Source organism: Magnolia sinica, chromosome 13 (assembly GCF_029962835.1).
Source record: "Magnolia sinica isolate HGM2019 chromosome 13, MsV1, whole genome shotgun sequence".
NCBI classification, from domain to species: Eukaryota; Viridiplantae; Streptophyta; class Magnoliopsida; order Magnoliales; family Magnoliaceae; genus Magnolia; species Magnolia sinica.
Window position 1 is genome coordinate 27,999,373 of NC_080585.1, and position 14,477 is coordinate 28,013,849.

Sequence of the window (14,477 nt, forward strand, 5' to 3'; positions counted from 1 at the left end):
AATCACTTGGTAGGGCCTACCTGAGTTTGGGATATTGCTGAAAATGGGGCTGGACCGTTAGCCAGATGGGACCCACATAATGACTGGGCTGGATTGTGAATCACATCTCGGTGGGCCCCAAAACAAAAAAATATATATATAATAATAAATTTTTTTTTAAAAAGCAGCAGCGCTGCTGCTGCTGAGTGACGAGCGGACGGATTGGCTGGGGGTCATGGCCTCAACTGTGGGCCCCACCTTGATGCATATCTCCCATACAAACCGTACATTTGATGGGTCCCCACATTTCATCCGTCCATGCCAAAATTCAGCTGTATATGGAACTCCGGTGGGCCACATCATTTAAAATCATGTGAAGTCATGCCTAAAATATATAAAATCGTTGGTGGGGCCTACCTGAAATTTGGATACGACTAAAACTTGGTCCGTACCCTCAGCCAAGTGGGACACACATAATGAGTGGACTGGATTTGGGGACCACCTCCCAGTGGACCCCCTGTCCATGTGAATATAATAATAGTTATTATAATAATAAATATATATATATATATATATATATACATTTATAAACATGCATTACCGTGGGCTTCCCTGGCTGTGTACACAGCTCCCCAGTCCAGTGGGCCCTACCCCAGGACCATAAGACCCTTTGAACGGTTGGGTGACAAATAAATATTACAATGGGCCCTACCTTGGTCCACGTAATTTTATGAACAGTTGGGGTAGAAAATAAACATTGTGTTGGACCTTAGTTGGGTGGAAAATAAACATTGTGTTGGGTCTTAAGCTAGACATTATGTTGGGTCTTAAGCTGGGTGGAAAATGAGCATTTTGGTGGGCCCCACTTAGGTAAGTATTGTAAACCGCACCCTCTATTAGTGTGGGCTCCATCATAATGTATGTGTTTCATCCAACAGCCCAACTATTTTGGAGATAATTTAAGGCCCATTATGGAGGCCCATCTTCATGCATTAGTGGTCCTTGTTGAGGCCCACCTTAAATTGTATTAGGCCCATATTATGAGGCCCATTGAGGCCCACCTTGATATAGATATGGGGCTCATGTTATGTAGCCCATTTGATGTATTTGGGTCCTTGGGTCAAAGCCCAATTGGATGTATAAAAGGCCCATTACAATGTGTACTTCATGGAAGGCCATTCCTTGGGAGCGATGTTGGTTTGACGTCCACATTGATAATGTTGGTTAAATGTCCGCATTATAGCTCTCCCTAAGGCCCACTGATAGGCCCAAACTTGTGGTAAGTAGGCCGTCTAGGCCCATCTCCATTATACCTAGGACCCATCTCTTATTACATGTTTAGTATAGATGCATGATTCATGATCATTCGCACCATATGTATGCCTGATGTGAGGAATGACCGATCATAGCATAAACCTTTGGATAGACTGTTTATGGGCTCCCTGATAGGCGGAGTTGCCTCATATAAGTGCATGGTATATACAGGGCTGTTGCATGACTGATGGTATGATTCATGCACTTGCATTTGTGTGATTGTAGTTACTGTATGCTCTAGCGACATCAGGGCCATAGCCTCCACAGATACATCGTGGATGGCAGGATCGGAGACCGGAAATATTTGGTTCTAGCATACGGGCACCATAGATGTCCCTGGGTGAAAATCCCTAAACCCGATGGTACCAGAGGATGACTCCAATGTCGAGACCGAGTGGATATATGAGCGCACGAGGGCCGAATACCAGGAGGCCGCGTCTCCCACTGTGTCGTGGTCGGTTGGAAAGGAGTGTGGCCTTACTCGCCCGAGAGTAGGGGGCAATACTAGGCTGAGTTTGACCAGCTCACGAATGGGTCCGCTATCGACGTGCCGGATAGGTTTTGGCAGACTATTGGCTAGGCGGATAGTGAGGTTTCTTACGCTCACTTGGACTGTGCGGCTAGGAGAGCGACAGTGCCATTTGGAGTGTATTGAACCCCGGTGATTATCCAGAATGAGAACTGTACTGATACATGATGAGGATTGGCATGCTTGAGTTGCATCTCGCATCGCATGGCTGTGTATGGCCGATAGCATTCATATCTTGCACCGCATAGCCTTAGGTACGGCTGATTGCATTCATGTGCTCATCACCATGATTCCGCATCACTCTGACCTTGCATTTTGAGCACGTTTATATTGCGCACACACTTACACCACCCTTTAAGCTTTCTATAAGCTTATGCACGATTGATGTGTGCAGGTGACGCCAGGACGCAGTCGCAGCCATAGTCTGGCCATAGTTGGAGCGTGCAGCAGAGCTTCTGGAGTTTTGTTTCTTTTGATGCATTGTATTTCCCCTTTCTGCCGCATTGTACTCAAAAGTTTTTGATCATAGTGGATTTTGTGGTGGTGTTCTTGTGGTTATTGTTTGTGGGTTATGCTTTTGTTATGCTCATTATGAATCAGACTGATGACTTGAAATCCTCCTTGTTGTATCCCATGATCGGAACCTGGTGAATGGGTGCAGGGATCCGAAAATAGGGTTCTACGGAGGCTGTCGGCGCCGGATTCGGCGATCGGGAATTTTGTGAGCCCGGTTTCCGAGTTCGGGGCGTGACAGAAGTTGGTATCAGAGCATAACTCGGGAATAACCAAGAACAACATTACATGTCTGCTATGAATGATTAAGTCCTAAGTTCGGATAGCCTAGCAATCTTTTATTACAGACCCTTATCGTGCGTGCCTTCGCGAGCCTTTAAGTTGATAGGCACCTTCGCTCTTCCTGTAGGACATGGCACGCAGGAGAGTGACCCGATCGACTCTCGGACCACCATCGGATACTTCAGCTCCATCACCTGCGGCTCCCGCATTACCACCTACGACCCCTGCTCCACCACCAGAGATTCCTACTGCCCAGCCTGAGGATGTCGCTCCTTTACCAGAGATTCATACCACACATCCTGAGGATACTGCTTCTCCACCAGAGACCAGTGCGGACCCGACCGTATTCATGAGTGCATCTCAGTTGCAGCAGATGCTGCAAGCTGTGACGGCCGCACTTCAGGGGCAGAGCAGACACTCGGTTGTTTCACCGGCCTAGGCAGAGCAGGACCGCGCGAGTGCCCTACTTCGAGAGTTCCGACAGTTTGACCCTCCGCGTTTCCAGGGCGAGCCAGATCCGACAGCAGCTGAGAGGTGGCGCTCCGATGTGGAGAAGATCTTCGATACCATGTCATGCACGACCGAGCAGCGAGTTTGGTTGGCAGTGTTTCTTTTTCAGGGCGAGGCCGAGCACTGGTGGACCTCGGTTACCCGCGTCGCAGGACCTGACTACGTCTGGACATGGGATGATTTTGTAGATCGATTCGAGGAGCAGTATTTTCCTGACCATATTCGACGCCAGAGGGCACTGGAGTTCGAGACTTTGGTGCAGGGGGACATGACCGTGGCATAGTATGTGGCTCGCTTCGTGGCGCTATCAAAGTTTGCGCCGTATATGGTTGATGATGAGGGGCTGAAGGCCCGCCGTTTCGAGAACGGCTTGTGTTACGGTCTTCGAGGCCGTGTGATTGGGCACGAGCTCCCGACCTTTCGGCGAGTGCGGAGGGCTCGGATCTACGAGACGAGTGGTGGCGCGCGAGCCGATAGAGATCGGAGGAGGGGTCGAAGAGGCGAGACCCCCTCCGGTAGCTCCCGGCAGCGTCGACAACGACAGAGGCACACCACCCACCTGCTAGAGCACCAGCCCCAGCAGCACCTCCAGCGCCACCAACAGCTGTTTATGAGGACTTATTTTGGATGTGGTGGGACAGAGCATGCCTGTCGAGTGCCCTCGCCCTCATCTGCGGCAGTCGAGAGGATCACAGCAGCCTCACCTACATCCGCCGAGAGCACCACAGCGGACCTCGGCCGCAGCGACCTCAACAACATCCTCCAGCACAGCAGCGACCCCACCAACAGCGACCACAGCCACCTCAGCCGCCGAGACCCCAGCAGCAGCAGAGGCAGCAGTATAGGCCGCCGCAGAGGCAGCAGCAGCACCAGGGACCTCAGAGGGGATAGGCACCTCCCCAGCCAGCTCAGGCGAGATTCTACGCGGCTCAGCAGGACCTGATCATCCGGAGGAGTCGTCGAGGTATACTTCCCGTCTCTTCATGTATCGCTCGAGTATTATTTGATTCGGCGCTTCTCATTCATTCATGTCCGAGGGTTTCTGCCGATCAACGGATTGCCGACCGAGTCTACTAGTGAGGGATTGGCCGTATCGACGCCCTTGGGGAGGACCACGGTATTAGGCCGTTTCTGTCCATCTTGCCGGTTCTTGTCGGTGATATCTTTTGGCCTGACTTGTTTGTGTTGCCGATGACAAATTTTGACGTTATCTTAGGCATGGATTGGCTTGCCGAGTACCACGCTATCTTGGGCATTACTGCGAGGGCAGTCACATTACATACCAGGCTGCCGCGATTTGATTCGTTGCGAGCCAGGAGAGCCGTTATCTTGCCTCATGTCTTGCGCGTCGAGGAGCCTATTGCCTTGTGTATTGATCGGTGGCGGTTATGCGACTTCCCAGGCGTGTTCCAGGAGATTCGGGATTGCCTCCTCGCCGTCATATCGAGTTCCGGATCGATCTTGTGCCGTACGCGCCTATCTCGAAGGCCCCGTCACCGTATGGCACCGATGGAGTTGCGTGAGCTGCGGCCAGTGGGACGAGTTGCGTGAGTTGGGATTCATTCGTCGGAGAACGCCATTGGGAGCGCCGGTACTCTTCGTTAGGAAGAAAGATGACTCGTTGAGGCTCTGCGTAGATTATCGCGAGCTCAACCGGGTCACGATTAAGAACAAGTACCCGCTCCCAAGGATAGGCGATTTATTTGATCATTGCGGGGTGTATAGTTCTTTTCAAAGATTGACCTGTGTTCCGGTTATCATCAAATTCGGGTCCGAGAGGAAGACATCCCGAAGGTAACTTTCCGGACGCGTTATGGTCATTTTGAGTTCTGGGTCATGTCCTTCGGACTGACCAATGCACTCGCGGTCTTCATACAATTAATGAATGAGGTCTTCTATCCATATCTCGATCAGTTTATTATGGTCTTTATCAACGACATTCTGATATATTCGAGGACCCATGAGGACCATATGCGACATCTGGAGATCGCTTTGCAGACCCTCCGTGCCCACCGGCCATATGCGAAGCTGGAGAAGTGCGAGTTCTGGCAGGAGGAGGTAAGATTTTTCGGTCATGTGGTGACCAGGGAGGGTGCAGTAGACCCCTCGAAAGTTGAGGCAGAGTGCGTCGGTGGGGTCAACCCATGAACGCGTCCGAGATCCGTAGTTTCCTTGGTTTAGCGGGATATTATCGGCGTTTCATTGAGGGCTTCTCTCGTATTGCAACCCCGTTGACCGAGGTTGACTCGGAAGGGCGCGAGTTTATTTGGAGTGACGCCTTTGTGAACGAGCATTTATGGAGTTGAAGGACCGTCCGACGTCCGCTCCTGTCCTCACTCTTCCCTCGGGAGTGATGGATTCGTGGTATTTCGATGCTTCGCGTATTGGATTAGGTGTTGTCTGATGCAGCACGGTAGACCCGTGGCATTTGCGTCTCGTCAGCTCAAGGTCCATGAGTGAACTACCCCACGCACGATTTGGAGTTGGCAATCGTCTTCGCACTAAAGGTGTGGAGACACTATCTCTATGGGGTTAGGTTCGAGCTCTTCTCGACCACAAGAGCTTGAAGTATCTATTTTCTCGGTCGAGCTGAACATGAGACAGAGACGCTGGATGGAGCTTCCTGAAGGATTATGATTTTGACCTCCGGTACCACCTAGGCAAGGCGAATGTGGTGGCGGATGCCCTTAGCCGTCGGCCACGAGGCCCAGGTGGCACATATGATGATTCAGAGTGGAAGATGCTCGAGGATATAGCAGAGTACGACTTTGATTTTGGTTTGCGGTCTTCTATCGTTCGGTTATCAGACTGTCGATTCAACCCTCTCTTGTCGCAAGGGTGATCGAGGCTCGACACAGATGAGTCGTTACGGGATTACCGAGCGAGGCGGCATCTAAGAGTCGAGATAGATTGGCGATTGGTGCGATGGTGGACTTCGCTTTAGAGGCCGATTGTGTGTCTCGGATATTCACGAGTTGCGTAGAGATCTTATGACCGAGGCACATCGATCGCGGTTTTCTATCCACCCCGGCTCGACGAAGATGTACCGTGATATGAGGCGGCAGTATTTTTGGGTGAGGAAGCGCCAGATTGCCAGGTTTGTGGCCGAGTGTGACACATGCCGGCGTGTCAAGGCCGATCATCGAGACTCCCTGGTCTATTGCGGCCGTTGAGCGTCCCGACGTGGAAGTGGGAGCACGTATCTCTGATTTTATTATGGGTTTGCCGAGGACTCGGCGCGGTCATGACGCCATTTGGGTTGTCGTGGACCGTCGACGAAGTCGGCACATTTTCTTGCGATTCGTGCGACTTGGCCTTTGGACCGGCTTGCGAGGTTATTCCTTGAGGAGATTGTGAGGCGCACGGCGTACCGGTCTCGATCGTTTCGACCGAGACCCGAGGTTCATGTCTCGGTTTTGGGAGCTTTCAGAGAGCTATGGGCACCGATTTGCAGCTCAGCACGCGTATCATCCGCAGACCGATGGCGGACCGAAAGGGTCAACCAGATCCTTGAGGATATGCTTCGAACTGCGTGATTGACTTCGGTGGTAGGGGATGAGCATCTGCGATTGGTGAGTTCGCATACAACAACTATCGGGCGACCATTGGCATGGCTCCTTTTGAGGCATTATATGGCGAACCGTGCAGATCTCCGAGTTGTTGGAGCGAGGTTGGAGAGCGGCGTCTCCTGGGTCCCGAGCTTGTGCAGGAGACATCAGAGGTTATTGATATCATCAGGCAGAGGATGCGCACAGCTCAGAGCCGGCAGAAAAGTATTGCTGATCACCGGCGTCGTCCCTTGGAGTTTGATGTAGGGGACCATGTGTATCTCAAGGTCTCGCCCATGAAGGGCGTAGTTAGATTTAGAGCGAAGGGCAAGCTTGCCCCGAGATTCATAGGACCTTTCGAGATCACTGAGCGCATTGGTGCTGTGGCCAATCGACCTGCCTCACCATCTCAGTTGTCTAGCGTCCACAACGTTTTCCACGTCTCTATGTTGAGGAAGTGTGGGTCAGACGTAGTTCCTGTTATTGATTGGCAGCCGTTGGAGGTTCGTGAGGACGCTTCTTACATCGAGCAGCCAGTACGTATCCTTGATCGGAAGGAGCAGGTCCTCCGGACCAAGGTCATCCCCTTGGTGAAGGTTCAGTGGGGTCACCATTCTGTGGATGAGGCATTTTGGGAGCGTGAGGCTGAGATTCGAGAGCGCTATCCTCATCTCTTTGATGATTGATTGTATGATTGCATGTTATCTCTAATATTTATTTGACGATGCCTTGTATCCTCTTTATTATGAATTATGATTCCTTGCTTTGCTTGTGTAAATTTTGAGGATGAAATTTTTATTTGGAGGAAAGAGCTGTAAGACGCGTGTCCTAATCCGTACTGTTTCGTTGGCTTCCGCGGTCCTTCCGGTTAAATTTCGGCAACCTTCGCACCGTATTCGGTGTTTGCGCACAATCCTAAGCCAGGTCCCGCGCACCGACGTCGGCTTGATCTGAAAGTTGTATCATAGCGATCGCGTCGTCGCCGCGGTTCCAACGCCGTGACTTGCGCACCGAACCGATACCCAGGTAAGAAGATGCCGATCAGCGTTTATTCCGAAGAAACACCGCGCGTTGCGGATTTCGAGGGAATCTCTACACAATTAGTCCCATCAATCAACCATTAAATGCATCCCATACATCAAGTACTACACCCATTCCCTCTTTTTCCAAAAGTCCACCATTCTTTCCACCTCACCACTCCTCTTTTCCAAATTTCAACAATAACCATACACCTTTTACAATTTTTCAACCTAAACCATCCCCCATCACACCTCACCCATCCTTATCACCCCTCTCTCTCTCATTTCTCATATCTCTCCAAGCAAACCCCCAAGCCTCAAACGTCCAAGCTCCCATCTCCCTCTCAAGTGTGGTCCACCTCCCATCTTCCATCTACACCCTCCCATCTCTCATCCACACCATTAATCCCCCATCACCCTCCATTAAAAGTGAAGGTAGGGAGCTAAGGAGTCCAAGGGAGCAAGGAGAAGGAAGATAAGGTGGGTGATTTTTCATTATTTTAAATTTTAGGGCCCACTTGTTGGTGGGACCCATTTGGATGTATGTGATCTAATCAAGAGGGCCCATAGTGGCGGGGTTCCTCTATCTCACCGTATATCTCCCTTTATCTCTCTCTTTCTTTCTTTGTAATGGTGTGGATCCCACCCATGTGTTACATCTACCCCTTCCATCTACATCAGACGGTGTGGTCCACTCTATTACAGGTGATGATCCACTCCATCCACTATTTGGATGGGCCCAATGCATTTTTTTTTGTATATATATACTTATATATATATATATGTTATATTTTATATAATATATATAATATATATAAGATAATATGTATTATATATATAATATGATATATATATATATATATATATATATATATATATATATATTTGGTGGGCCACGTCCATGTGGGACCCACCACAAGGCATGTGTTTATCCACACCGTCCAGCGTCACTGGACGCTGGACGGGCTATGAGATTTAAAAAAAAAAAAAAGAGAGAGAGAGAGAAAGAAGTGGTGGACCTCTCATGCAGGCCCCACTTTGATATACATGCATAATCCAAGCCGTCCATTTCGTTCCCCTGGTCATTTTAGGCGTTGAGCCGAAAGATAAAACCGATCCCTTTTCTTGGTGGGCCATACCATAGGAAACGGTAGTGTTTACCGTTGAAACCACCTAGATCTTTTTATTTGTCAGAAACCGGCTGTATATTGGACTCTGTTTGACTGTATCGAGCGGGGGAATGCAATGAACGGAGCAGATTCACTCGATGTGGACCCCACCTGTGGAAAATCACAGAAAAACCTCATTCAAAAAAAAAAAAAAGGGAAGAAGCAGCAGCGCTGCTGCCGCTGTCAGAAGGCGCAGGCGCGCTGCCTGCGGCTGCGCCAGACCGTCTGACGGACGGACGGCCTGGGCTCACGGCCCCCCAGCTGTGGTCCCACCTTGGTGCATCTCGACCATCAACACCGTGCATTTGATGGTTCCCCGTGGACCAGCCGTCCATCCCAAAAATAAGCATTGTAAGGAACTTAAGTGGGCCACACCATTTAAAATCGTATGAAGACATGTAAATACATATAAAATCACTTGGTAGGGCCTACCTGAGTTTGGGATATTGCTGAAAATGGGGCTGGACCGTTAGCCAGATGGGACCCACATAATGACTGGGCTGGATTGTGAATCACATCTCGGTGGGCCCCAAAACAAAAAATATATATATATATATATAATAATAATTTTTTTTAAAAAAAGCAGCAGCGCTGCTGCTGCTGTAGCTGGGGGTCACGGCCCCAGCTGTGGGCCCCACCTTGATGCATATCTCCCATCCAAACCGTACATTTGATGGGTCCCCACATTTCATCCGTCCATGCCAAAATTCAGCTGTATATGGAACTCCGGTGGGCCACATCATTTAAAATCATGTGAAGTCATGCCTAAAATATATAAAATCGTTGGTGGGGCCTACCTGAAATTTGGATACGACTAAAACTTGGTCCGTACCCTCAGCCAAGTGGGACACACATAATGAGTGGACTGGATTTGGGGACCACCTCCCAGTGGACCCCCTGTCCATGTGAATATAATAATAGTTATTATAATAATATATATATATATATATATATATATATATATATATATATATATACATTTATAAACATGCATTACCGTGGGCTTCCCTGGCTGTGTACACAGCTCCCCAGTCCAGTGGGCCCTACCCCAGGACCATAAGACCCTTTGAACGGTTGGGTGACAAATAAATATTACAATGGGCCCTACCTTGGTCCACGTAATTTTATGAACAGTTGGGGTAGAAAATAAACATTGTGTTGGACCTTAGTTGGGTGGAAAATAAACATTATGTTGGGTCTTAAGCTGGGTGGAAAATGAGCATTTTGGTGGGCCCCACTTAGGTAAGTATTGTAAACCGCACCCTCTATTAGTGTGGGCTCCATCATAATGTATGTGTTTCATCCAACAGCCTAACTATTTTGGAGATAATTTAAGGCCCATTATGGAGGCCCATCTTCATGCATTAGTGGTCCTTGTTGAGGCCCACCTTGAATTGTATTAGGCCCATATTATGAGGCCCATTGAGGCCCACCTTGATATAGATATGGGGCTCATGTTATGTAGCCCATTTGATGTATTTGGGTCCTTGGGTCAAAGCCCAATTGGATGTATAAAAGGCCCATTACAATGTGTACTTCATGGAAGGCCATTCCTTGGGAGCGATGTTGGTTTGACGTCCACATTGATAATGTTGGTTAAATGTCCGCATTATAGCTCTCCCTAAGGCCCACTGATAGGCCCAAACTTATGGTAAGTACGCCGTCTAGGCCCATCTCCATTATACTTAGGACCCATCTCTTATTACATGTTTAGTATAGATGCATGATTCATGATCATTCGCACCATATGTATGCCTGATGTGAGGAATGACCGATCATAGCATAAACCTTTGGATAGACTGTTTATGGGCTCCCTGATAGGCGGAGTTGCCTCATATAAGTGCATGGTATATACAGTGCTTGCATGTCTGATGGTATGATTCATATACTTGCATTTGTGTGATTGTAGTTACTGTATGCCCTAGCGACATCAGGGCCATAGCCTCCACAGATACATCGTAGAGGGCCGAAGTGGATACCGAAAATACTGTTACTAACATCGAGGCACCATAGATGTCCCCGTGTGAAAATCTCTAAACCTAATAGTACTAGATGATGACACTAATGTCAAGACCGAGTGGATACATGAGCGCACGAGGGCCGTATACCAGTAGGCCGCGTCTCCCACAATGTCGTGGTAGGTTGGAAAGGGGTGTGACCTTACTCGCCCGAGAGTAGGGGGCAATACTAGGCTGAGTTTGACCAGCTCGCGAATGGGTCCGCTATCGACGTGCCGGATAGGTTTTGGTAGACTATTGGCTAGGCGGATAGTGAGGTTTCTTACGCTCACTTGGACTGTGCAGCTAGGAGAGCGACAGTGCCATTTGGAGTGTATTGAACCCCGGTGATTATCCAGAATGAGAACTGTACTGATACATGATGAGGATTGGCATGCTTGAGTTGCATCTCGCATCGCATGGCTGTGTATGGCCGATAGCATTCATATCTTGCACCGCATAGCCTTAGGTACGGCTGATTGCATTCATGTGCTCATCAACATGATTCCACATCACTCTGACCTTACATTTTGGGCACGCTTATATTGCGCACATACTTATACCACCCTCTAAGCTTTCTATAAGCTTATGCACGATTGATGCGTGCAGGTGACACCAAGACACAATCGCAGCCATAGTCTCGCCGTAGTTGGAGTGTGCAACTGAGCTTCTGGAGTTTTGTTTCTTTTGTTACATTGTATTTTCCCTTGCTGACGCATTGTACTCAAAAGTTTTTGATCATAGTGGATTTTGTGGTGGTGTTCTTGTGGTTATTGTTTGTGGGTTATGCGTTTGGTTATGCTCATTATAAATCAGACTGATGACTTGAAATCCTCCTTCTAGTATCCCACGATCGGAACCTGGTGAATGGGTGCCGGGATCCGAAAATGGGGTTCTACGGAGGCTGTCGGCGCCGGATTCGGCGATCGGGAATTTTGTGAGCCCGGTTTTCGAGTTCGTGGCGTGACACAAGCAGGGTCAAGCTCGTGCTCGACTCAAACTCAATTCAAGCACCAAATATCAGCTCATGCTCAGCTCGAACTTATTTTGAGCCAAGTCGAGTCGAGTATTTCCAAGTCGAGTGGAGCGAGTTACCAAGCTAACTCTGCTCATGTACAGCTCTAAGCATATATAACCTTTAATAAGCCCACATGTTGTGTGCACTAAAATTTATGCCACACATGTGCTAGCATGGCACGATAGATGCAAGATCCAATCCATCCATTAGAGGGGCACCACTATATTCATCCCTCGACCAAGAGTTAAGTTGTCCCACTGGTCAGGTGGTCCACAGTTTTCAAAACAAAGGTGTACGTCTGGAAAAATTGGCTGAAGCTTCCCAATCCATCCACACTTTTCAAATATTGGACCCACATGCTGATCAGACTAGATTTTATTTCAAAAATATATAAGGTCAGACCAACCTGAGGGATGGATTAGTTCCAGCGCCTATGTGCCATGCTGGCACATGTGGAGCATGTGCACAAGCTCTATTACACACACGTGCATTTAATGGATAGACTTAATAGAGAAATTCACCACTATACGACCAATTTATGGCCCATTTCCCTTTTTAAGCCCACTTATTTTTAGCTCACGAGAATAAGCCCCAGATGTACGGACAACTTTTTTAGGTCGAAAATGCCTCTACTTTTTTCCTTCAACCGGATCGGCCGGTGGTTGAAGGCTGTGCTCACTATAGCTACGGATTATAACCGTAGCTATAGTCGTAGAGAAAAAGTTCAACCCAAACGATGGTACTACCAATCCGGCGGTATGCTGCTGACCTCCGGTAGTGCCACCCGGTTTTTTCAAAAATTGGGTGGGTCCCATCGTGGGCCCCATATAATTTTGAATGGGCCCCACACTCAGTGTTCATGATTTTGGTGGGCCCCCTATACACCTGTGCAGTTGTTTATATATATATATATATATATATATATATATATATATATATATATATACTTTTGAAATTCATTTTTCAAAAATGCATGTTTTTAAGCTTCTCAATTTTCCGTTTTGAAATGTATGTTTTTTTTATCAAAATGTCGAATTTTTTTATCTCATTTTATTTTTTTAAATTTTTATTAAATAAAAAATATTTCTAAATTTTTAAAATCTTTTTTTTTTTTTTTTTTTCAAACTTCTTAATCTATTCAATTTTCTCAATTTTTTGAAAATGCAATTTTTTATTTTTTTTTGAAAATCACATTTTCTTAACTTATAATTTGTTTTTCAAAGTGCCAATTTGTTTCAAATGTCAAAAATTTTCAATTTCAGTTATTTTTAAATATCAATTCTATACAAAATCTCAAATTTTCTCAAAAGTTACTAATTCTACTAAAATTCAAAATTTGATTAAAATAAAGTATAAATTTCCATCGAATTTTACAAATAATAATAATAATAATAATAATAATAATGAGGTTTGGAAAAAAGTTAGAAATTTATTAAGATTTGCGATGAACGATAATTCGTCGCACAATAAAGAAAAGTCCGCCGCTAAATGTTGATATGAGGAAGGCTGGGTGGTTAAAAAAAAAACATAATTTCATGACGGATTAAAATTTCTGACAGTTCAATACGTTGCAAATTAATAAATTGCGACGGAGTCTGGTATGTCATAAAAATTCCACTCAAATTTATGCTCGAGTGGGACCACTTTTTTTTTTTTCAAACAAAGGACATTGTGTCGTAAAGTTAATTTGACCTGCTGAAACCAAGATTTTTTTGCGATGGATGAAATCCATCATAAAACCAAGCAGTTTTATGTTATTTTCTCACTACTTGGTCATAGTGAGCAGAGTTATTTGGTATCAACTTTGGTATGCAATCATCTAAAACTTGTATACATGGCATATGTGAGCTTTTGTAAGCTAGAGTGTGTACCAAAAGTTCATATTCATGCCACACGTACCAGAATGACACGATAGGTCTGAGAACCAATCCATCCATCATGTCAATGGCACTGCCATATTGATGCCCTGGACCAAGGGTTGGTCATTGATCAAGTGGTCCACAGTTTTTAAGACAAACAGGCCTCTAAAAATTGACGTAAGCTTTCTAATCCATCCACATGTTTCTAATATTAGGTCCACATGCTGATTGGATCAGATTTTATTTTTGGAAAAACATGCATAGGAGAGTACATTGCGTGTTCCCCCAGCACATAGATATACTTATGCTGGGCCCACAGACGTGTCCGTGGCAAATCCACGCCATCCATCTATTTTTAAAGACCATAATAAGTTCGGATTATATAAAATCAGATAGATACAAAACTCAGGTGGGCTGCTACAAACGAAAATGTGGGAAATAATGAAACGTCCATCATCCAAATCTTCTTGGAGCTTACATGATGTTTATATGCCACTCAACCCGTTCGTATTATTATTACTGCTTACATAAACTGTAGCAACAAATATCATCCTGATACAAAAACTTCACGCGCACAGGCGTTTGATCCCATTGTTTCATGTGGTATCGAACAAATGAGTTTTGGATGTCTAAAACAAATGGACGAGTGGATTTGTCACGGACATGTCTGTGCCCCCACACATCCCCGGCACAGTTATATCAATCCCCTCTCATGTATGGCACATGTGGGGCACGTACAT